This window comes from Pinus tabuliformis, chromosome 3_1 (assembly GCF_031772625.1).
Source record: "Pinus tabuliformis cultivar Carrire ecotype Pingquan chromosome 3_1, CPIR1, whole genome shotgun sequence".
Taxonomy (NCBI): Eukaryota; Viridiplantae; Streptophyta; class Pinopsida; order Pinales; family Pinaceae; genus Pinus; species Pinus tabuliformis.
The window spans coordinates 392,647,926-392,671,274 of NC_142301.1; positions in this window are offsets into that span (position 1 = coordinate 392,647,926).

Sequence of the window (23,349 nt, forward strand, 5' to 3'; positions counted from 1 at the left end):
GGTATGGTCTCCCATACCTTGCGACAGATGATGCTATAGCAGTGATCCTCGATCATTGGCCAGCAAAATGGTGCACAACCTTAGATTTTTCTGCTAGATCCAGTAAGTCTGTGGGAAAGCAGAAGAAGGAAGAGGCTCGGTTGAAAATGAAGCAGATGGCTAAAAGACAAGAAAAGGAAGCATAAGAAAAATTCAGAATTGAAGCAGAGTGCACAGCTAAGGAGCGTACAAAAGAGAAGGAAGAGGAGGAGGAGTGCGACTCTTATAGAAGTTATAAGTATCCTTCACCATAGATAGAGGATGAGTAGAAATTTGAACAAGGTGGTGGAGACAAGGAGAGCACCCCGTTTTGGATAAAGTAGAACCGGGAGCAGGAGAAAGAAGGATTGCGAAAGAAGTCCAAGGCCTCTAAGTCATCGCTTGACTTGATCACCTTGACAAAAAGTGACTTAGACGAAATTGGGGATAAGGTCAGGGATGCGACTGTGGAACTACTATAGAAGTAGAAATAATCCTTGGTGGCTATTCAGATGGGTCTGCGTGAGCTGCAGATCCAAACTACTCAACTGCAGGCCGGTGTAGGGCAAGGCAATGCGGTGTCGACTAGTTTTGTGTTGGGGACCATTGGAGCAGTGGAGATGGTTCACTCCTTAGATCCTCAAGCCATCGTGCTAGCTGATGGAGCCCTAAGTGCGGAGACAGAAGATGACAGGGTTGCTCTAAGGAACATTGGTCTCAATTTGGCTGCACTCCCAAGTGAATTCCTTCACAGGCTACAAGCAAGTGTGATCTCAGAGCTGAGGGCCCGAGAGTAGTGCGTGCTGAATGTGATCAGTGAGAAAAAGGTTAACATCCATGATAGAAACCTGGAAGAAGGTCTAAGAGAAGAACGAGAAAACAATAATGGTGGTAGCAGAGGCATCCGGAATCGTTCCGGAGCTGCACATCCCTGAAGAGGTGCCTGTGGAAGCCATGATTCAGAAGTTGGCTGCAGGTGTGTGCATTACCAAGACCAAGCTGGAAAAGGTTCATTTTGAGCTAAACCTTAAGATTACAGAGCTTGAGTTGTAGGCCCAGCCTTAAACTCCACCAGAGGTCAAAGAACAACGTGAGGCAACTATCAAGGATGCAATTTCTATAGTAGATAACGTGGTGGTGTATTGCACTACACCCTTTGAGCAGTCGTTAGAGGTACTTACCAGTCTACTGGAAGATCCTAAGCTATAGAGGTTAAATACCGAGGCAATGGAATTATAGCAATGGTACGATGAAGTAAGAGCGACAGCACACACCATCGACATCACGCAACGATTGTGAAAATTGTAGGAAGCAAAGGAATCGAAGGAGTAGGCAGAAGCATCATATCACAAAGAGGCAGTACTCAAGGCTAGATTGGGGCCTTGGCTGGATGAGGCCTATGCACTCACTGCCACCATTGAAGGAAATTTGGCTAGCTTGCAGACAGTACAACAGAAGATCTAGGTGGATAGAGTAGGACTAGCAATAGAGCAGCTGGTGGAGCAGGTTAAGCAGGTAGCGACGCAGTGTACTGCTAAAGTTGCAATGGTGCAAGTGGAGCTGGGAGGTCTTCGTAGCAAGATCTTCGTGCTAGTAGAGTGACTCAAGGGTGAGTCACCATATTTGTGTTGGGGGCTTACTGGGACAGGGTCCCCTGTGTCATTTTCGGGGTTAAAAGCCCATGTTTTGGGGCAGAAAGCCCAAGTTTTTGTATAAAAAGTGTAAAGTCTCTGAATTTTGTGGTCTCAGAGCATGAAGATGTAAAGTTTCATAAAGGGTTTCCGCCCTTCGTTTATGTAAGTCATGTAGGCTTTAGGAGATCTACCCATGGTCTGCGTACCATGGGATTGTATAAAAAGGGAAGTCTTAGAAGAGTTTAAGGCAGTTCAGTTAGATTAGATTTTGGTAATTTATGTAATGGGCCAGTAAGAGCTAAGAGCGAAGAGTCTTAGCGTAGGAAAGAGGCTCTCTAGTTGTGTGCATAGACGCCTAGGGTAGATGTTTGCAGCTGAGTGCGCGGACTCCTGAAACTGTGTGTGCATGATAGTTAGAGTTTGTAAAGAAGATCTGAAGCATTAATAAAGATGATTATTCTGGAATTACGTGTTAATATATTTACTTCTGTTATGAATGCATGTGATTATGTTATGAAGAATATTGGGTTTATGATTTAACGCTATATTGTTGTGCGAATCTATATGTTTTACTTTATTATATGAACTCAAGTAATAATATCTGTTTACGCGAAGAGTATATTAAATGCATGTTGAAGTTATTAGATACTTAAGCCAATCAGGGTAAATACAGAGGTAAGAACATTTAGAGAATCACATAAATAGATAAGACACGTGTTTAGGGTTTAGTAAGTATCATATGTTGGAAATAATACTGAGAGGGGGGGGGTGAATCAGTGTTATCAAATCAATATTACTTTTTCATTTACATATTCAGATTCATATACACTACTTCAGTTAAGGAAAACTGCGTGTATACGCAATTGTGCTTAATGCAACAAGCGCATATCTAGTAAACTTATGATTCAGTTAGTTGATCCTTAATGAGTGCATCAGAACATTATTAACCATATGAATAGTAAATAGGAGCAGTAAAACAGAACAAATCATCACACATAAGCAACACACATGAAAACCAAGATGTAAGGTGGAAACCCAATGTGGGTGAAAACCACTTGCTGCAATTCGTCTCTATCTTCTTTTAATTAGAAACTTCTTTTTACAATGTTTTTGTACTGGTGCAGTCTTATACCAGTACACAGGCTTCTACCTGCAGAAGGCTACAACCTTCTCTCGTTATCCAGCTTATCCTGGAAGTTAGCTGCAACCCCCTAAGCTCTTATTGTTGTTGGGAAAAGTATCCAATACGGAATGACCCTATCCCACTCTAAGGGTGATAGTACCTCAGCAACAACCAAAGCAAAGCTATCTAAGATTTCTTCTTTATGAAAGTAAAATAGGGGAGAAAGAGATCCACTAACCGATGTCTTTCGCTAATGGTTGATCCAATCTTCTCTCCTTGCTACTTGCTCCCAGCTCCTTGCTCTTTCACTGGCCCAGCTACACCAAGATCCTGCAAAATGGCAAGAGAGGGAAACTACAAGAAGCATACATTCATAATTGATTCAAGGATTAGAATAAATCAAATACACAAGTATAATAATACATCATTGAGACACATGCATATAGAAGAACCTCAAATGCTTTATTGATGGAAGAAGTAAAGTTTAGGAAGTGATACAACCATAAGAGGCCCAATCCAGCATCACCTTCCCAGCAGAAAGAAATCTCCTCTTCACCTCCTTCAAAGCAAATCACCCAATAGTTCTAAACTCAAACCAACAACACTTCCTTACATTCACAAGATTCCAGCCTCTCTAGACCTCATGAGAGAGATCTATATATAGGAGTTTTGGAGAAAGGATGAGTCAGCTTGAGGCTGGCATGAAGCTGACTAGTGTCCTCTCTCACTTCAGTTATACTTCAGTTCTTGAGTCCACTTGGAGGTTCTTGCTTCCACTTGGAGATCTAGACCCTCTTACTCATCACCAGTCGAATTCCCTGATCCAAGTGTCATTTTGGAAGCTTCCTGGGCATTGACACCTTGAGGAATGACTGTGCCACATGTCCCAACTCGCCCAACGCAGGTAGCCTTCTTTGCAGTTGACATTCAGCGCAGGTAGACAGTGGAGCAGTTGACATTCAACGCAGATGCTCAGTGGAGCAGTTGACATGATCCAGAATTGCTTTGTTTTTGAGTGTTTTCAGGTGGAGAACTTTTATTCAGTGCTGTGGTTTGCTGACCTTGTTCCTCTAGGGGTAGGAACAACATGTTTAGGGACTTTGGATCCCTTAGATTATGGACATTTCATGCTTCATGCTGTAAGGCACAAAAATGTCTATAACAGTTGCCCCCTAAAGTATGAGGTCGTTTATCGGGTGAAATGCTTTATCAGGAGGATCCGAAGTTCATTCAATCGCTGAGAGGTGACCTGTAATAAAATACAATACAATACATTATTTTTCATTCTGCTTTCATGATCTAGCTGAGGCGGGCATTCCCATGCTCAGCTTTATAAATTCATTTTGGTACATAGAACAGACGATCGTCTGATGGTAGACTGATAATTCTCTGCTGAAATTATCATCCTTTGAGTAGGATGATCATCTGCTGTAATGATGTACATGTCAAATGTATTTATATTTCTTGAATATATATCACAGCCCGGATGGATGAAACTAGATCCGGGGTCTTCAAACTCGTTCGATATTCACTCTAAGTACAAGTCGATCCATGTGAGAATTGCACTGAATTCGAACATGGAAAGACATCGCTTGATTACCGGTCAATGATGTAAACCATTAACAAGCGCGAGAGGAATCACCGATAATGATAATGACCCTCAAGGTACTGCAGTACAATTCACGTGGTGTGAATAAAGGACTTGGCGTCGAACACCACACAAAATCTTTCGGTCGAAGGTCATTGATGTATACCTGTCGCCGGAAGTGAGAAACTTGCCATTGAGGCATGCAAGCTTCAAAGTACTGAGGGGGTTGTTCCTAGATCAACTTCTTGGATAATGAGCTGAAGTCGACAAGAAGCGATCCGTCAAAGGAGGGCCTTAATGAATCCCACATCAGTGACACGGAACGAAGCTAATGATTTTAATGGAGGTGAAAACAATCAGTGACATATTATTCAGGGTGGCGGTCATGGATGGATGAAGGATAATGTATGGTAGTGGATGGGACACGGTTGACTCTTTCTGAACAACATCTCTTGAACATATAACGACACTGATGCGATGGATCGGTAGCATTACCCTAAATGTGGATGGTTTGGCGAGACCATGGTGATGAGACCGGTGAATGAAACAACCCAACCCGATGTGGTACGGAGGAAAAGTGTCATGTTCAAGAGCGACTTGCTACCATTAAGCTTTGAGGTTCTCCCAATTTTTCCCCAGTCATTTCTGACCAGTACCTCTTTATTTTTGTCAAGCTTGAGGAGGATAACATATGCTTGTTTTTAACGAGCCTAGCGATAGGGAAACTCGTTCTCGTCTAAAGACAAGTTTGTCGCTATTTAATCATTTTAACGAGTCTAACGACAAGGAAAACTCGGTCCTTTTCATTTTTAGAGAGTCTGAAAAGGTACAAAAAGTTAACTCCAAAATTCCTTTTTCGTCATCTAATCCCTTAAGTCCGAAAAAGTATAAAACAATACAGAAGGGATGAGTTTTCGATAACTTTAACGAGCCGAATAAAACAAGCGCTCGACCTTTTTGTGCAATAATCCCTCAGGTCCAAAAAGATTAAAATCTAGAGGAGGGATAGCTCTTCCGGTCCTTTTAACGAGCTGGAAGGCCAAAACTCGGCAATCTTTTCATATTTTACGAGTCAGTTGAAAAGAGCTTAAAGAAGACTCGTCTTTTGAGGAACGAGTGATAAACAGGGATAGCAACTGATTCCAGGTACAGGTTGGAATTTTCCAATCACGGCAGTGTCACAAGGATGGCTAGGTGAGATCACTCTTCGCAGCTGTTCCTCAAAATGGGTAAACAATCATATGGAGGTGAACGATCGGCCAGATGACGGTGGAGGTGGCAGGTGCAAACACGACCAAGGCTTTTTATGGCTGATAAATTTACGATCACAGTGGTTATTTACCGGGATAGGTTCATTTTTTATTTAAAAATGAGCTTAAACTCTGGAGGAAACATTGCTCACTGCTTTTATTTATTTTTTAACGAGCATGAAGACCGTGTTAAAATTGCTCGGATCTTGCGTTTATTTTTTAACGAGCATGAACTTTATGCTAAAACTGCTCGAATATACCAGTCATAAGATAAGAAATGTCCCCTGTGAGATCTCTATTTTTTAAGGAGTTTAATCTCACTGAGCTTTACTCCATATCCTTTATTTATGCAAGTTCGGAAATGGTTAATCCCAAAAACAGATAAATAACCGCTCTTAGCTTGCACTCCAAAAGGTTTGCATGCCCCCAGGTATAAAATACAATTTCAAGGCTGCCCCTCCTCCTTCCCACCTCTGTTTTTCTTTGGGTGTTCACAGCTACTTGTCGTCTTGCCAGTCTAATGTTAACGATACTTGTCTTCTCGTTATTTTTAACTTTTAACAGATCTTTTGCAAGATCGCAAGAGAACAGCTACTTGCGACAAGAGAACAGCTACTTGCGACAAGAGAAGAACACTACTCAAAGACAAAACACTTGTGTTATTGAGGGAGGCTTGCCTCTTTCTGGTTACCCAAAGATTGTTTCGTTAACTTCTTCAAACAAAAACATTTCCTCGGCACTGTCTACCGAAATAGACAAGGGTGAATGACTCTTGTCAAACACGCAACTTTGACAAAAGAATCCTATTCTAGAACAACCCCTCTTCCTCTATGGACGGGGTACGGACTAGTCATATTCTCTCGCGGAAATTCTATCTTATACCCAAGGTTTTCTCTGCCCAAAGCAGACCAGGATGCATGCCCCCTGGGTTCCAGTCCCATCTTTCCAAATCACTCGCACTCATCGGGAAGAAGGACTGGGGGTGGAGACATTTCTTGATTGAATATACCATTCAGGGTTGGTATGTGACTATTTGCGATGTGTGATCCCGGAAATGAAAGTTGGTCTACGAGCTTGACCATTCTTCCTTCGTGTGGAAAACACATTACTCTAAAGAGTGAGGAGACTACTGCTCCCATGCAATATATATAGTCTCGTCCAAGGAGTAGGTTATAATCCAAGGGTCCTTGAATGACCATCACGTTCATTTGAACGGTCTTCCCTTTCAATGTAACAGGCACATTGGGGAGGATCCCTAATGGTTGACTGGTTCCTTTATCGAAACCCGAGAGATTTCTTATCTCAGGCAAAAGCACCGGGGAACCCAGTGCTTTCCAAGCAACAGAGGAAAGGATACTCACAGATTCCCCTTCATCAATGATAGTGCCAGCCATTACCATTCTGTATATTTGGACCATGATTCTGAATGGTATACTGGCTGGCAACCGGGGTCTGCCTAGTTGGTTCCAATCAAAGGACACAACCAGGTTGCTTGGTGGTGGGACCGAATATACAGCCGGATATGACCCTGACGATGTTCCTTCCTGCGATAAAGAAATGGGCGCATTGCCCTGATGCTCATCAGAGTCTGTGCTGATGAAAAGAATCTGGATGGTGTCATCCTTATTCTCTTCGGTGAGGGTGTCATTTGAAGATGAATCTTCAGTGACGGTGTCATTTGACGATGAAACTTCTGAAGGAAGAACGGGGTCAACTGCCGTTTCGACCTTTGGACTTTCGTCCGGTCTGGATTCAGTAGGTTCATTTTCAATGACTGACGCTTCAGCTGACCACTTGAGCGGGTCAGCTGTATTCTCAACCAACGAAGGACTTGGCACGAGTTTTTTGTATCCAGGAGGAAGTCTCAACGGTGAAACCGGACGATCTTCCAAAACTCTCTTTGCTTCGTCTAAGAAGGGACAACGGTGGATGGCGTGATTGCCTTCACACAGTCTGCAGGGGGATCTTGCTCCCCCTCTTTGTCTTGAACCTTCACTTTCGCTGGTTGACGGTAAGCATTCAACACGGCTATCAGAGGTTGATGCTCCCGAACTATGCAAATGAGGGGACCAGTCCCTTAGTATCCGGGGAATACAGGGACAATCTCTATGGAAATGGTCTCCTCTACATATGACACATGGCGATTTAGGCTCGGTCTGTGCTGTGTGTGGATTTTTGTCAGATGTCTTTTGCTTGCCCCCAGTCGCCTTAGGCTCCTTCTTCTTCTTCTCTCTCTTCTTCTTCTCCTTCTTCTCCATGGGAGCTTGGCTTTTTCCGGCTCTACCTTGCGAAGATGAAGGATTGGAGGAAGGGTTATAGGAAGTAGAAGGCTGGTGGGCAGCTCTAGACTGATCTAACTGTTGAATCGACTGTTCAGGAACCATTGTGTTCTGAACTACATTGGTTGAGAATAGCCATATTGGCAGGCCAATTGTCAGTCCTGGAAGCGACACTTTGGCCATGTGGGGCGCACCAACTTCTCCCCAAGAGGAGAAAGGACTAGGATTTCCATCCTGGGGAATTCCTTGGTTGGGGCGTTCCATGTTCTCAACCTACAGATCAACGCAGGAATAGGAGGTGATTATGTTCCGTTTAAAATAAATTTTATAACGACGCTTTAGACACAACTTGCTTTTTCACTTTTTAAGAGTCGAGAAAAAGCTAAAGATGACTCTAGTCTCCTTCGATGTTTTAACGAGCCTGAAGTGACAAATGCTCGGATGGACTTTTTCAGTTATAGAGTTTGAAAAAGGCCAAAAGAAACTGCTCTGGAGTTCTAGGCAGAGGGTGTGCCAAACCTTTCGCAAAACCACAGAATACGTTTTACGGTACGAGTGGTCGATCTTCGTGAATGCTGTGTTCACTGCATTGCGATCAGTAGGGCGGTCGACACGGCTTCCTATGGATAAAGGCCTTGTTCCTATAGGGGTCTCCCAATATATACGCGACGGTACATGGGAGCACAAGTCCGTATTGATACTTATCGCTTCACCGTGGAGGAATCACCCAACCACTCAACGCTAAGATATCACATTTAACGACGCCGGAACACGTCTCTAGCTTAGACCTCTATGTGTTTGCGTTATGTTTCAATGCGTTGTTATGTAAATTCAATTTATTTTAAGTTGATCTTGTTTAGCAGTTTGCCTTTATGGATCACCACGAGATGTATGGTACAACTCCTAAATGAAGTCTAAGATGATAAGCAAGCTTTTCAATCTTTCAACTTTGAAAATCTTAACTACTGGGGGAAAAGAAAGACATCATCTTTTCACACAGATCATAGAGCACACACTAATGCACTTTTCCCTAAATCAACATACAAGCTGTCAAAATGCACATGCACAATGCAGGTATTTCTTTTCTCTTTCTTAATGTTGATGTACTACAAAAAGAAAGCTGTTGTATAACTTTTGAATTCAATTTCAAGTGAAAGCAAACAAGCTTTTGTCCAAAATCAAAAGACACCTTGAGATTTACTTGTTTCAACACTAGAAATACATAAATTCAAACCATATGACGAAAGAAAAAGCTCAATTAGCTATGAACAACAAACAAACTAACTCTTAAGATCAAAACGACACTTATCACAGGTCTAGATCTAAGAGGCCACAGCAAGACTAGTTCACTTTCGCTATGGGAAACTGCAAATGATGTAAGAAATACACAAAGAACAAATACAATTTCTTTATACAACTGAGGCAGAATAGTGGCAAGGAAAGGTGGTTTCAGATAGGTACATTGACTGATAACAGGCTGCAAAAACAAGGATGAAAACAGGGCAACAAACAGCAGGGAACCCCAGTTGCACAAGGCAAAACTGGTTCAGCGCAGGTAGAACACTGTCAGTTTGACATTCAGTGCAGGTAGCCCCTTTGGGACCTGCGATGAAATGCAGACTGCCTTCACAGTGCCTGCAATGAAGAGAGAAACTCTCGTTTCTCTTGGTTTCCGGGTTACAGATTGCTCAAAAATTCACAGTTTTTGGCCAAATCAAAAGCTATCAATCAAGTACACACTAAAGGATGAAAAGGAGGATGAAAAGCTATCACTAAGAGCTATTCAGAGTCCTTGTGGATCAGCTCTTCAAATCATAAACATGCCCAGAAACTGAGCTAGAGTAGCTGCCCTCTACTTTGCATTTGAAAGATCCAAATGCAGTTCGATTCGGTACTCCCTGTGTTTAGGAAATGAATAACAAAAACACAAACAACCAACAAGATACGATCCCCAGCGGAGTCGCCAATTTGTTGTTGGGAAAAGTATCCAATACGAAATGACCCTATCCCACTCTAAGGGTGATAGTACCTCAGCAACAACCGAAGCAAAGCTATCTAAGATTTCTTCTTTATGAAAGTAAAATAGGGGAGAAAGAGATCCACTAACCGATGTCTTTCACTAATGGTTGATCCAATCTTCTCTCCTTGCTGCTTGCTCCCAGCTCCTTGCTCTTTCACTGGCCTAGCTACACCAAGATCCTGCAAAATGGCAAGAGAGGGAAACTACAAGAAGCATACATTCATAATTGATTCAAGGATTAGAATAAATCAAATACACAAGTATAACAATACATCATTGAGACACATGCATATAGAAGAACCTCAAATGCTTTATTAATGGAAGAAGTAAAGTTCAGGAAGTGATACAACCATAAGAGGCCCAATCCAGCATCACCTTCCCAGCAGAAAGAAATCTCCTCTTCACCTCCTTCAAAGCAAATCACCCAATAGTTCTAAACTCAAACCAACAGCACTTCCTTACATTCACAAGATTCCAACCTCTCTAGACCTCATGAGAGAGATCTATATATAGGAGTTTTGGAGAAAGGATGAGTCAGCTTGAGGCTGGCATGAAGCTGACTAGTGTCCTCTCTCACTTCAGTTATACTTCAGTTCTTGAGTCCACTTGGAGGTTCTTGCTTCCACTTGGAGATCTAGACCCTCTTACTCATCACCAGTCGAATTCCCTGATCCAAGTGTCATTTTGGAAGCTTCCTGGGCATTGACACCTTGAGGAATGACTGTACCACATGTCCCAACTCGCCCAACGCAGGTAGCCTTCTTTGCAGTTGACATTCAGCGCAGGTAGACAGTGGAGCAGTTGACATTCAGCGCAGATGCTCAGTGGAGCAGTTGACATGATCCAGAATTGCTTTGTTTTTGAGTGTTTTCAGGTGGAGAACTTTTATTCAGTGCTGTGGTTTGCTGACCTTGTTCCTCTAGGGGTAGGAACAACATGTTTAGGGACTTTGGATCCCTTAGATTATGGACATTTCATGCTTCATGCTGTAAGGCACAAAAATGTCTATAACACTTATACTAGCCGATCCTTTTACTAGTACGTAGGTGCTGGCCTATTGAATGCTCCAACCTTCACTCGTTTTCCAGCTACTACTGGAAGGGAGCTACCACCCCATTACCTCTTGTACTAGCTGATGTACTAGTACATAGGTGCCAACCTACAGAAGGCTACAACCTTCTCTTTCTTCCTCCAGGTACCACGTTTCATAAATTTTCAGACTGGAAACTCTTGAAGCACAACACCACAATCTGAAGGCCACTTTTCATCTAATTTTCATACTGGACCCATCAATATCATTGAAGCACACAATCAATCAACACTAGCATCATCAATCTCTGAATCACCCAATACTGAATCACTGAAACCCTGTCAACAAATTGTAGTCACTTTGCAACAATGTTCAGATCTAACTATATCATCAAAAATCATGCATCAGAGTGCATATGATACTTGGAAGAGACGAACCAGCGTGTATACGTAACTTCACCAAAGCGAACCAGCGTGTATGTCATTAATTATTTACTTATAACTGGTAGCACTTCTTGACTTCAGACATACCCAGATCATTACATATACAAGGATAATATGTGTGTTAGCAACCAGATCTAGTCCATCAGATCACATAAATATAAGTCATTATGATCCTGATCCATTATTAGATCTCATCCATCAATACTGAAGTTAAACACAATCAACCAAACTGAATATGCAGAATACTGACACTAGTAAACAGTCATCAGAACTCATCAACAACCAGAACCACCTGTAACTTCAAACATCATAGCTCATATGGTATACACTACTTAGATGTATCTAACCTGCATATGTACGTGCTTTTATCATAGTCAACCAACGTATACATCTGTAAATATTCATTCATGATTTGCAGCTATTTCAAACTTAAGTTATACCCAGATCAGAACATTACATGCGTCAGTATACAGATCTAAAATAAGCATGATCAAACCATATAGAGATGATTCATTCCATGCCATTAGATCCCGATCTATCCTTAGATATTGTTCTCCATCAATTGCTGAGATTCCTCAGCAAAGCATCATGAACCCATAACCTGCATACTGGATCTCATACTTCATCAGATATTCAATATTTTCTCAATACCTTTGCCTAATGATCTTCTTCTCCTTTCATAGTCTTAGGCCCTACTCAATACCATGATCCAAAACCATTTAGAACCAATACTAGGGACCTAATACCTGGGTTCAACACTTCGGACACAATACTAAGGACCAAATACCAAAATACCATGGACCAAATACCACAGACCCAAAACTTAGTTTTCTGACATGTACGCGCCTTTCCTTATGTGAAAGTGCATGTGTACGATATACCCGCCTTTGAATATAGTGATCCTGCATGTATACACTACTTGGTATATAGTGAACCTGCATATATACGCGACTTGGTATATAGTGAACCTATGTGTGTACACGACTTGGTATATAGTGAATCTGCGTGTGTACCCTACTTGGTATATAGTGAACCTGCGTGTGTACTTCTCTTTCTTCATTCTTTGTAGTCTGATCATCAATTCTTTGCTACTGACCTGCTGCACTATGATCTGTCATCTGTGTGAATTGCCATCAAGGACAACACTTGTATCATAATGCCAACAATCTCCCCCTTTGGACTTGATGGCAAAGCTAACTTGCCATACTGAGAACTGTCATCTTAATGAGTTTTCATTGCTCATTACATCTGAACTGATTCCTTTGAGCTATCTTGCATCCCATGTATTCTATCACATCTGATATCTCTTCTGTAGATCCATCTAGTTATATATAAGTGAGTTGTTCTTCTACAAGTGGGTTGCCATCAAGTACAACACATGCATCATAATGCCAACAATATCACCCTTTGGACTTGATGGCAACAATCATACCAAGTCACTCTCCCCCTTTGACATCAAGGGCAAAGGGCAGAACAAGATATTCTCTTCCTTGATATACATTCAGTTGTCCATACTCCCCCTGAGTACCTGCTGAAATCTCTGCTTTGCTGAAGTGTGTTGTTCATGCTCCCCCCGACTGTAAGCAAGGTCTACAAAAAGATGTTCTACAAGAAGAACATGACTCTATCATAACTGACCTTCCTATCACTAAAGACTCATACATACATCCATCTCCCAACCAAGTGGGGATATACCAATATTGACTCATCCACCCAACCAAGTGGGGATACACCAGATACCAATTATTTATACATGACTGAAATATTACATCATCCTTCCCATGCATAGTGGGGGTACAAATTACAACATATGACCAAAAGGGATTCATCAAATGACTACAATAGATAGAGAAAAACTATTACATCTTGATATGACCTTTACATGACATTTATAACAGAGACCAAACATCTAAATAAGACCATGATAGTCATCAGCAACTATCATACACAATGTATGATCTGATCCATAAGCATCTGTCAACAGCATCTAGACTAGCAACCGAATCATTCACATCATATGTGAAAAACACCATAGCCATCTCATCAACATCAAGATCTGCATGATCTTATATATCATCCAAGTATCATCACTTGGGAACATCTGCATCAATCAACATATGTAAGTATCAACCTATCACCATATAGGTAAGAAATCATCATCATCATGTCTCCAACAATGCAACTTTGAGTAATCATTCATGTATCCAACATACTATATATAGCACTATGTATCTTGAGCTCAAGATCTTTTGTCAAGACTTCTTGATATCATCAATAGTAACAATCCTCATCCGCATGAGCGCTAAGAACTATAGGAATCCTGCATCATAACTGTATTATATGATCTTTATGCATTTGACGATAGTAACATAAGAGTGACTCATCATCAAGTAATGAAGTTGTTCAAGCTTTGTACTTCTCCTTATCCTTATGAAAATCACCATGTAAGCACCATATAAGCATCATCAGAGAACCAACCACAAATCTGATCTGAACACCAACTATGTAGCCACAAGAATCATATGAGATTTTGTCATGGACAACTCATAACCATATCATAGCAAGATGTATCATTTAGCCATATAAGCATCATTACCAAGGACTTCTAACCATAATGACAACAATGCATTATTCAAAACATAAACTCCCCCTGAACTTGTGCCATCTGTTTACTATCTGTAGAAATTTTTAATAATAAACACTTATTCACAGATATTATCCCGATTATACACTATTTTGGAATACATGCACAATACATAGTCTCCTCTACATTGATCATCAATTTAGCAGCATAAAAAAAAATGAAACATCAATGGCATGCACACATTAACACAGTATGTATCTCGGGGAAAGATTACAGCTGAAAACCCCACACTATCTGTATATTAATGATTGAGAACATGTAACAATACATAGTACGATACTCCTCACAAGTATCCAGCACTATCTCCACCTGTTACACACAAAACTAGCTCAGATCCGAACAAGTCACAGGTTCAAATCTCCTCCGCTGCTTTGCCTGCCTCTATTACACAATGCTTGAGAATCACTCACACTAAAAATCACGTGAGCACAGGCTATAATACCTTGTATTGGCCCACACTACGCAGTTCTCATTGGCATTACTCAATCCCACTGATTGTGCAAGATCTCATGCACAACTATAGTCACAACTGATAGCAATCTCAATCTCTAACACCTATCTCCACTGAACTGTACATGCACTGACATGCAACTGAGTTAACTGATGTATTCTTTAGTTGCTTTATGAGAATAATTAATTCACATAACTCATCACACAATCTCTAATATGATGGTACTTGATGTCAATGTGCTTAGATCTATCATGAAATATAGGATTAGCCGAGAGTTTAATGCAACTTTGGTTATCACATTAAATCACAGTAGGCTCCAAGTAAGAACCGAAAAAACTGACCAGGATCTTCCTCATCCATATAGCCTCGCATGCAGCCAAACTTGTTGCCATATACTTGGCCTTTGCTGAACTGAGTGCCACAGATCTCTGCTTCCTGCTGTACCAAGAAACTATTGTCGACCCGATAATGAAGACCCCTCCTGATGTGCTCTTTCTGTCCATTGGGCTCCCTACCCAATCTACATCCTCCTGTCTGTACCAAGATCCATATCCCGATGTGCCTCTCTTGAGCCTGCACACATGTGACTCCACCAACTGTCGATAAATAGTGGCATCCACTACCTCCGCTAAAGTAGTATCCTCCTTCCTCCAACCTCTAGGAAGGAACACAGTCTTCACATCCATCTGATGGATGTGCCACCCCATCTGCATCACTTTGTAGATCCATCTCAAACCCACCATTGATTTCCCTTTCGATCTAGGAACAATCTCCCATGCACTGTTTCTGACAATCGAATCATACTCTTCCACCATGGTGTCTACCCATGCGGGATCCTCCACAGCTTCCTCGAAAGAGGATGGCTCAGTCACAACACATTTGCTCACAAGAGCCATGTATCCAGTGTATCGATCAGGTGACTGTCTCTACCTGCATTGGGTTGTAGGTGGTCCTACAACTTTCTCTGCATCTTGAGCCAGTCGCTAAGCTTCTGTCAAGTGCTTTCGCCCTCTGATGGTTGGTGCTGCATGAATGGTCTCTTCCACTCCATGAACTTCGTCCTGTGGCTGATCCATGTCCTGAAGCTCATCTTTAGGAACTAATAGCTCCTCATCTGCATGCAAGTGTAGCTCCCTCTCAAGCGGACACTTCATGGCTTTCTCCTCCTGAAATTTTATATCCCGTTGCACAACAGTCTTACCACTTTCTGAAAAATACACATGATAGTTGTGGGGCATATCAGTGTACCCCAAAAATATCCCAACCTCTACGGTCGACTCCAACTTCTTCCTGGCATCCTTCGTCACATGCATGTAAACGTTAACACCAAAAATCCCCAAATGAGAAAGATCGGGCTTCTTACCAGAATAAGCCTCCTCGGGTGTACTCATGCCAAGTATCCTGTGAGGACAATGGTTCTGCACATATACTGCAGTATTGCATGCTTCCACCCACAAGTGAAGGGGCAGGCCCTGATCATGCAACATCACCCGTGCAACACCCATGATCGTTCTGTTCTTCTGCTTAGCAACCCCGTTCTACTGTGGGTTATGGGGAGCTATGAGCTCTCTTCGAATCCCTTCTGCGCTGCAGAAATCCTTGAACTCGCCAGAGATGTATTCACCACCATTTTCGCTCCTAAGAGCCTTCACTTTCTTCCCTGACTCCTTCTCAACCAGTGCTTTGAACTCACAGAACTTTGAGTATGTCTCACTCTTCTTCTGCATGAATAAGATCCAACACTTACGAGAGAAATCATCAACAAAAATCACATAATACCTGTGTTTTGCTATCGAAGCTACTGAGAAAGGTCCACACACGTCTGTGTGAATTATCTCAAGGATCGTCGTGGCATGACTATCCTTCTCGTGAAAGGTGGCTTTCAAAAACTTTCCCAAAGTACACCCCTTGCACTGATTTGACTGCGCAAGAGTGCCTTTAGGAAGCCCTGTAGTGATTTGCTGCAGTATCTTCAAGGCTCCATGGTGAAGGTGACTCAATCTCCTATGCCACAGCTCACCATCATCCTGGCTCACCAATCCTTCTGCCTTGCATGCCATTGCTGCGCATCCATCTACATGCAACTGATAAAGGTTCCTCACTCGAACCCCTATCTTCCGCGTTTCTCCAGTTATCTTGCTGCGTAGGAAAGCCTTTCCCTCGCTGAAAACAACATCATATCCCTTGTCTTCTAACATCGCCACAGAGATAATATTCTTCTTCAATCCTGGAATATGAATCACTTCCTTCAATACAAAGGGTTTACTAGACTCCCTCTCAAAGGAAATGGTACCAATACCGGTCGCACTGTATCTACCATCATTTCCCATATCTATGTGCACTCCAAGATCTTTGTCCTCCAGATCATAAAACAAATCTCGATCTCCTGTCATGTGAAAAGGTGCACCACTGTCCAAGAACCACACCGATCCCATCACACTTGAAACCAAGCATGCGATCAATGAAAAATCAAGCTCAAACTGCGAGGCTAGAGCCTCTCCTGCTGCAGATCTAGCAGCTTGCTTGTTCTTCTTCTTCTGCGGACAGTTAGTGGCATAGTGTCCATGCCGGTGACAGTGAAAGCACTTCACCTTGGAAATGTCCTTCTTCTTGCCTTTCGCATCGGACTAAGAAGCTTTCTTGCTCTTCCCCTTCTTTGCTTTGGCAGCCAAAGCGCAATTTTCTTCATCAGGTCCCTTTGATGAAGATCTGTCCCTGGTATTCTGCCTGATCTCCTCATGCACAAGATCTGACCAAAGTCTCTCCCATCCTGGCAATTTCTCCCGACCATTGATAGAGTCTGGATAGGAATGCCAACTCTTTGGAAGACCAAGGAGAGCCAAGCTCACCAAGTCCTCATCATCGACAGTTACCCCCACACTTCCCAGCTCATCCTGACACTGAGTGAACTTCGTGAGATACTTGGGCATACTGTCTCCCTTCTCACATTTGATGTTTTTGAGTTTATCTTTGAGCGCTAGCTTCCTCTGATCGCTCTTGCTTTGGAATAGATCTATCAAAGCTTTCCACATCAAGTATGGAGAAGCCTTTCCATGCAGGCTGGACACAATGTGATCCTTCACGCCCTCCAACAGAATCCTTCGACACTTTGCTGTCTTCTTTTGCCAAGCATCAACTTGAGTAGCATCAATAGGCTTTGGGACATCAGCCTCTATGAAATCCTTCAGCCCATTATCATCCAACACTGCCTCCATCCTGTCCTTCCATGCAATATAGTTCGAGCTGCCCTTAAGAGCATACTCCAATCGCAATCCTTTGAAAGATATTGCCACGTTGATACCAAGAACACACTGCTGCAAATTCTAATTCCACCAGCTCCAAACTCAACCGCCTCCGATCTAGAATTCGTGAGAACAAAGTATTTCTCGTACAGAGATTGATTGTATGGGCTTTTACCGGATATCTCACCTTCCAAAGGAAGGATGAATCCAGAGGCTACCTAGCCCGATTACAGACTCTGCCTGAAGAAATAAGATGTAAACACTTCCTGAATAGTAGATTTGATGATCAACAGCTCTGATACCATGTAGAAATTTTGAACAATAAACACTTATTCACAGAGATTATCCCGATTATACACTATTGTGGAATACATGCACAATACATAATCTCCTCTACATTGATCATCAATTTAGCAGCATCAAAAACAATGAAACATCAATGGCATGCGCACATTAACAGAGTATGTATCCCGGGGAAAGCTTACAGCTGAAAACCCCACACTATCTGTATATTAATGATTGAGAACATGTAACAATACATAGTACAATACTCCTCACAAGTATCCATCACTATCTCCACCTGTTACACACAAAACTAGCTCAGATCCAAACAAGTCACAGGTTCAAATCTCCTCCGCTGCTTTGCCTGCCTCTATTGCACAATGCCAAGTGAAAATCACTCACTCTGGAAATCACGTGAGCACAGGCTATAATACCTTATATTGGCCCACACTACGTAGTTCTCATTGGTATTACTCAATCCTACTGATTGTGCAAGATCTCATGCACAACTATAGTCACAACTAATAGCAATCTCAACCTCTAACACCTGTCTCCACTGAACTGTACATGCACTAACATGCAACTGAGTTAAATGATGTATTCTTTAGTTTCTTTATGAATTAATAATTAATTCACATAACTCATCACTAGTCTATTTGCAGTTAGACTAAGTACAACTAGTTTAACCAAGTCAAACTGAACACAACTCCATCAACTCCACATCGAACTCCACCAAACCCAACTGCTTGAGTTCTAACTGAAGTCTTGCATGCAATAGCTCAACTGACCCACAATAAAAGCGTATTTCCTTCTGACAACTGCATGTGCCACATCTGTAGCTCAAACTGAAGTGCTTCAAGAGGATAAGATAATGTTTATAGTCTAAATATTATTATGAGACAATAATATTTGACTTTTCTATTTTTAGCCTGGCAGTCTAAAAATAGACTCCGATCACACCGCTGTGAACCAAAAATAGAAGTCCATCTATTTTTCCCAACATGACCAATCATCCATAAACAGCATCCTGCAACTCATAGACCATGATCCATATGTCTAAAAACAGTCATAGTCTAAAAATAGACCTTTCACCATAATTTGCATGCGGGCCCACTTAGTGAAGGCAACTCCTTTCCACTAAGCTCCAATATCTTGTTGCATTATCAACACTGTCAGATCTGATCATGCATATATCAGCAAGAAGTATCATCATCATCAAGTTAGGATCAAAAACACTTCTAAACATCTTATGAGTATCAAGACATTTCCACACATCATTAACAGATTGTAACCATTATCAAATAGAGCAAATAATGGACTGAATCATATCAGACCCTTTTTCCTGAGCATGTCCCACTGCTTTTCCTCAAACTAACATATATGCGACTATGCAGTGACTAACTCGCGTATATACGCGACTTCTCTTCATGAAACTTGCGTATGAGATTTAGAACACTGAATTTTTACACTTTCAGTTCCCTCTGAGTCCGTTATGTCTGTATATTGTGCTCTGCCACATTTTTCTGAATGTACTTCCTTCTTCTTCCATATCTTCAAGTGTGATGCTGTTTTCTCCTTTTGGTATGGTGCCCGTACTTTGTTCCTGCATTCCTTTACTGTATGTCCAAACTTGTTACATGCATAGCATCTTACATGTTTCATATTCCTTCTGTAGTAATCAACAACTCTCTGACCAAACATATTACAAGCAAAGCAATATCCCTTAAAGTACCTGGAACGTGATGACCTTTCTGTGTGATGGTCTTGAACCATTCTTCTTCTGCATCTGGCTGCAAAATGTCCAAGATTATGACATACATAACATTCAACATTATTCATCGGAGGAGTAAAATATTTTCTTTGAAGAATTTCTTTCCTTGGCTGTTGATGGGGTTGTCCTCTCATCTCTTTGTTGATTATTTTAGATTTCTCATTAGAGTTCCTTGCCTCATCTTCAACAGATTCATAAAAACAAAGGCTAGTTTTGATAGCAGGAGACCTTTGACTATTAAGAATATCATCTAAGATCTTAGTACTATCTTGAAATCGTAAGAGCTTATCTTTTTCTTCTAAGTTATCTTTTAGAATATTTACCTCAACCTGATGTTGCTCCTCCTTTTCATGATACTGCTTCTTCATGTTTTCTTTAGATTTTCTTCCTTCTTCCAACTGATGTCTTAGTTCAAGAAATTCATTTTCTTGTTTTTCAAGAGCTTGGAGTAGTTCTTTATTCTGCTTATTTGATTCTTCAAGATCTTCTTTTAGTGAGAGGATCGTAGCTTCAATGCTTTCATAGTAACTGGATCTTTCTCTGAGTTTCTTGATTGCTATGCTCCTTTCATTTACTTCATTTCTTAATGATGTCACTTCATCTTGCAGCTTTTGACATTGATCTTCCTTTTCCTTGAATAGCTTCCTTACCTTGTTTCCTTCCTCTAGTTGAGATTTTAGTTTGGTAACTTCTTCTTTGGAGATACATTCCCTTTTGTGCAATAGATATTGTTGATCTCTAATTTTTTCTGTAAGCCTTTTAAATTTACCTCTATTTGATATCTTTCGTTCTCACCCATAAGAGAAAATTCAGTTGTTTCACTATCACTTTCATCATCATCAAATGGATGGATAAATGTATCATCAGAGGATAACAAATTCATACCTAATAGTTCTTTTGCTTGTTTATCTTCATTCTGAGGTGATTATGAATTTGAAGTGTTGCTTCCACATATTCCCCAATCGATTCTTCCACTGTCATAGTTCTTCTGAGATGTCTTCTTCTTCCTAGGCGCTTTCTTTCCCATGGATCTCCTTCAAGCGATCAAGCTTCTACCAAAGGACCTGCTTTGATTTCAATTGTTGGAAATAATACTGAGAGGGGGGGGGGGGTGAATCAATATTATCAAATCAATATAACTTTTTCATTTCCATATTCAGATTCATATACACTACTTTAGTTAAGGCAAACCGCATGTATACGCAACTGTGTTTAATGTAACAAGCGTATATCCAGTAAACTTATGATTCAGTTAGTTGATCCTCAATGACTGCATCAAAAAATTATTAACCATATGAACAATAAACAGGAGAAGTAAAACTAAATAGATCATCACACATAAGCAACACACATGAACACCAAGATGTAAGGTGGAAACCCAATGTGGGTGAAAACCACCTGTTGCAATTTATCTCTATCTTCTTTTAATTAGAAACTTCTTTTTACAATGTTTTTGTACTGGTGCAGTCTTATACCAGTACATAGGCTTCTACCTGCAGAAGGCTACAACCTTCTCCCATTCTCCAGCTTCTCCTAGAAGGGAGCTGCAACCCCCTAAGCTCTTGTATTAGCCGATCCTTTTACTAGTACATAGGTGCCGGCCTAGTGAATGCTCCAACCTTCACTCGTTTTCCAGCTGTTACTGGAAGGGAGATACCACCCCCTTAGCTCTTGTACTAGCCGATGTACTAGTACATAGGTGCCGACCTACAGAAGGCTACAACCTTCTCTTTCTTCCTCCAGGTACCATGTTTCATAAATTTTTAGATTGGATACTCCTAAAGCACAACACCATAATCTAAAGGCCATGTTTCATCCAACTTTCATACTGGACCCATCAATATCATTGAAGCACACAATCAATCAACACTATCATCATCAATCTCTGAATCACCCAATACTGAATCACTGAAACCCTATCAACAAACTGCAATCACTCTGCAACAACGTTTAGATCTAACTGTATCATCAAAAATCATGCATCAGAGTGCATACGATACTTGGAAGAGATGAACCAACGTGTATATGCAACTTCACCAAAGCAAACCAGCGTATATGTCATTAATTACTTATAAATTTCTGCACTTCCTAACTTCAGACATACCTAGATCATTACATATACAAGGATAATATGTGTGTTAGAAATCAGATATAGTCCATCAGATCACATAAATATAGGTCATTATGATCATGATCCATTATTAGATCTCATCCATCAATACTGAAGTTAAACACAATCAACCAAACTGAATATGCAGAATACTGACACTAGTAAACAATCATCAGAACTCATCAACAACCAGAACCACCTATAACTTCAAACATCATAGCTCATATGGTATACACTACTTAGATGTATCTAACCTGTGTATGTACACGCTTTTATCATAGTCAACCAGCGTATACATCTGTAAATATTCATTCATGATTTGCAACTATTTCAAACTTAAGTTATACCCAGATCAGAACATTACATGTGTCAGTATACAGATCTAAAATAAGCATGATCAAACCATATAGAGATGATTCATTCCACGCCATTAGATCCCGATCTATCCTTATATCTTTTTCTCCATCAACCACTGAGATTCCTCCTTAGCATAGCATCATGAACCCATAACCTCATACTGGATCTCATACTTCATCAGATATTCAAGATTTTCTCAATACCTTTGCCTAATGATCTTCTTCTCCTTTTATAGTCTTAGGCCCTACTCAATACCATGGTCCAAAACCATTTAGAACCAATACTAGGGACCCAATACCTGGGTTCAAGACTTCGGACACAATACCAAGGACCAAATACCAAAATACCATGGACCAAATACCACAGACCCAAAACTTAGTTTTCCGACATGTATGTGCCTTTCCTTGCATGAAAGTGCATGTGTACGATATACGCACCTTTGAATATCGTGATCCTGCGTGTATACACTACTTGGTATATAGTGAACCTGCGTATATACGTGACTTGGTATATAGTGAACCTGCGTGTGTACACGACTTGGTATATAGTGAACCTGCATGTGTACACTACTTGGTATATAGTGAACCTACGTGTGTACTTCTCTTTCTTCATTCTTTGTAGTCTAATCATCAATTCTTTGCTACTGACCTGCTGCACTATGATATGTCATCTGTGTGAATTTCCATCAAGGACAACACTTGTATCATAATGCCAACATCATATGTTTACTCTATGTATGAATAAACTGGTCATATGGGTTCTTTTTTCAAGGAGAGTAACAAGCTCATTGGAGCATCAAATTACCTAGCATGGAAGAAAAGGATTGACCTAACACTCACAACACATGAAGTAATGGGTTATATTACTAGTGAAATTAGTGAACCGAGAAAAGACAACACTAAAGAACTAGTAAAGTATAATAAAGGGGAAGTAAGGGCTCAAAGGATCATAGGTGAATCCATTAAATATGTTCTTGTTCCATTTGTTGTAAACTTGAAAACTTCCAAGGCTATGTATGACAAGCTAGTGAAATAGTACTTTGTAATTACATCGGGACAAATGATGTCTTTGTGGAGTAATATATACAAAATGAAGAAATTGAAGGAT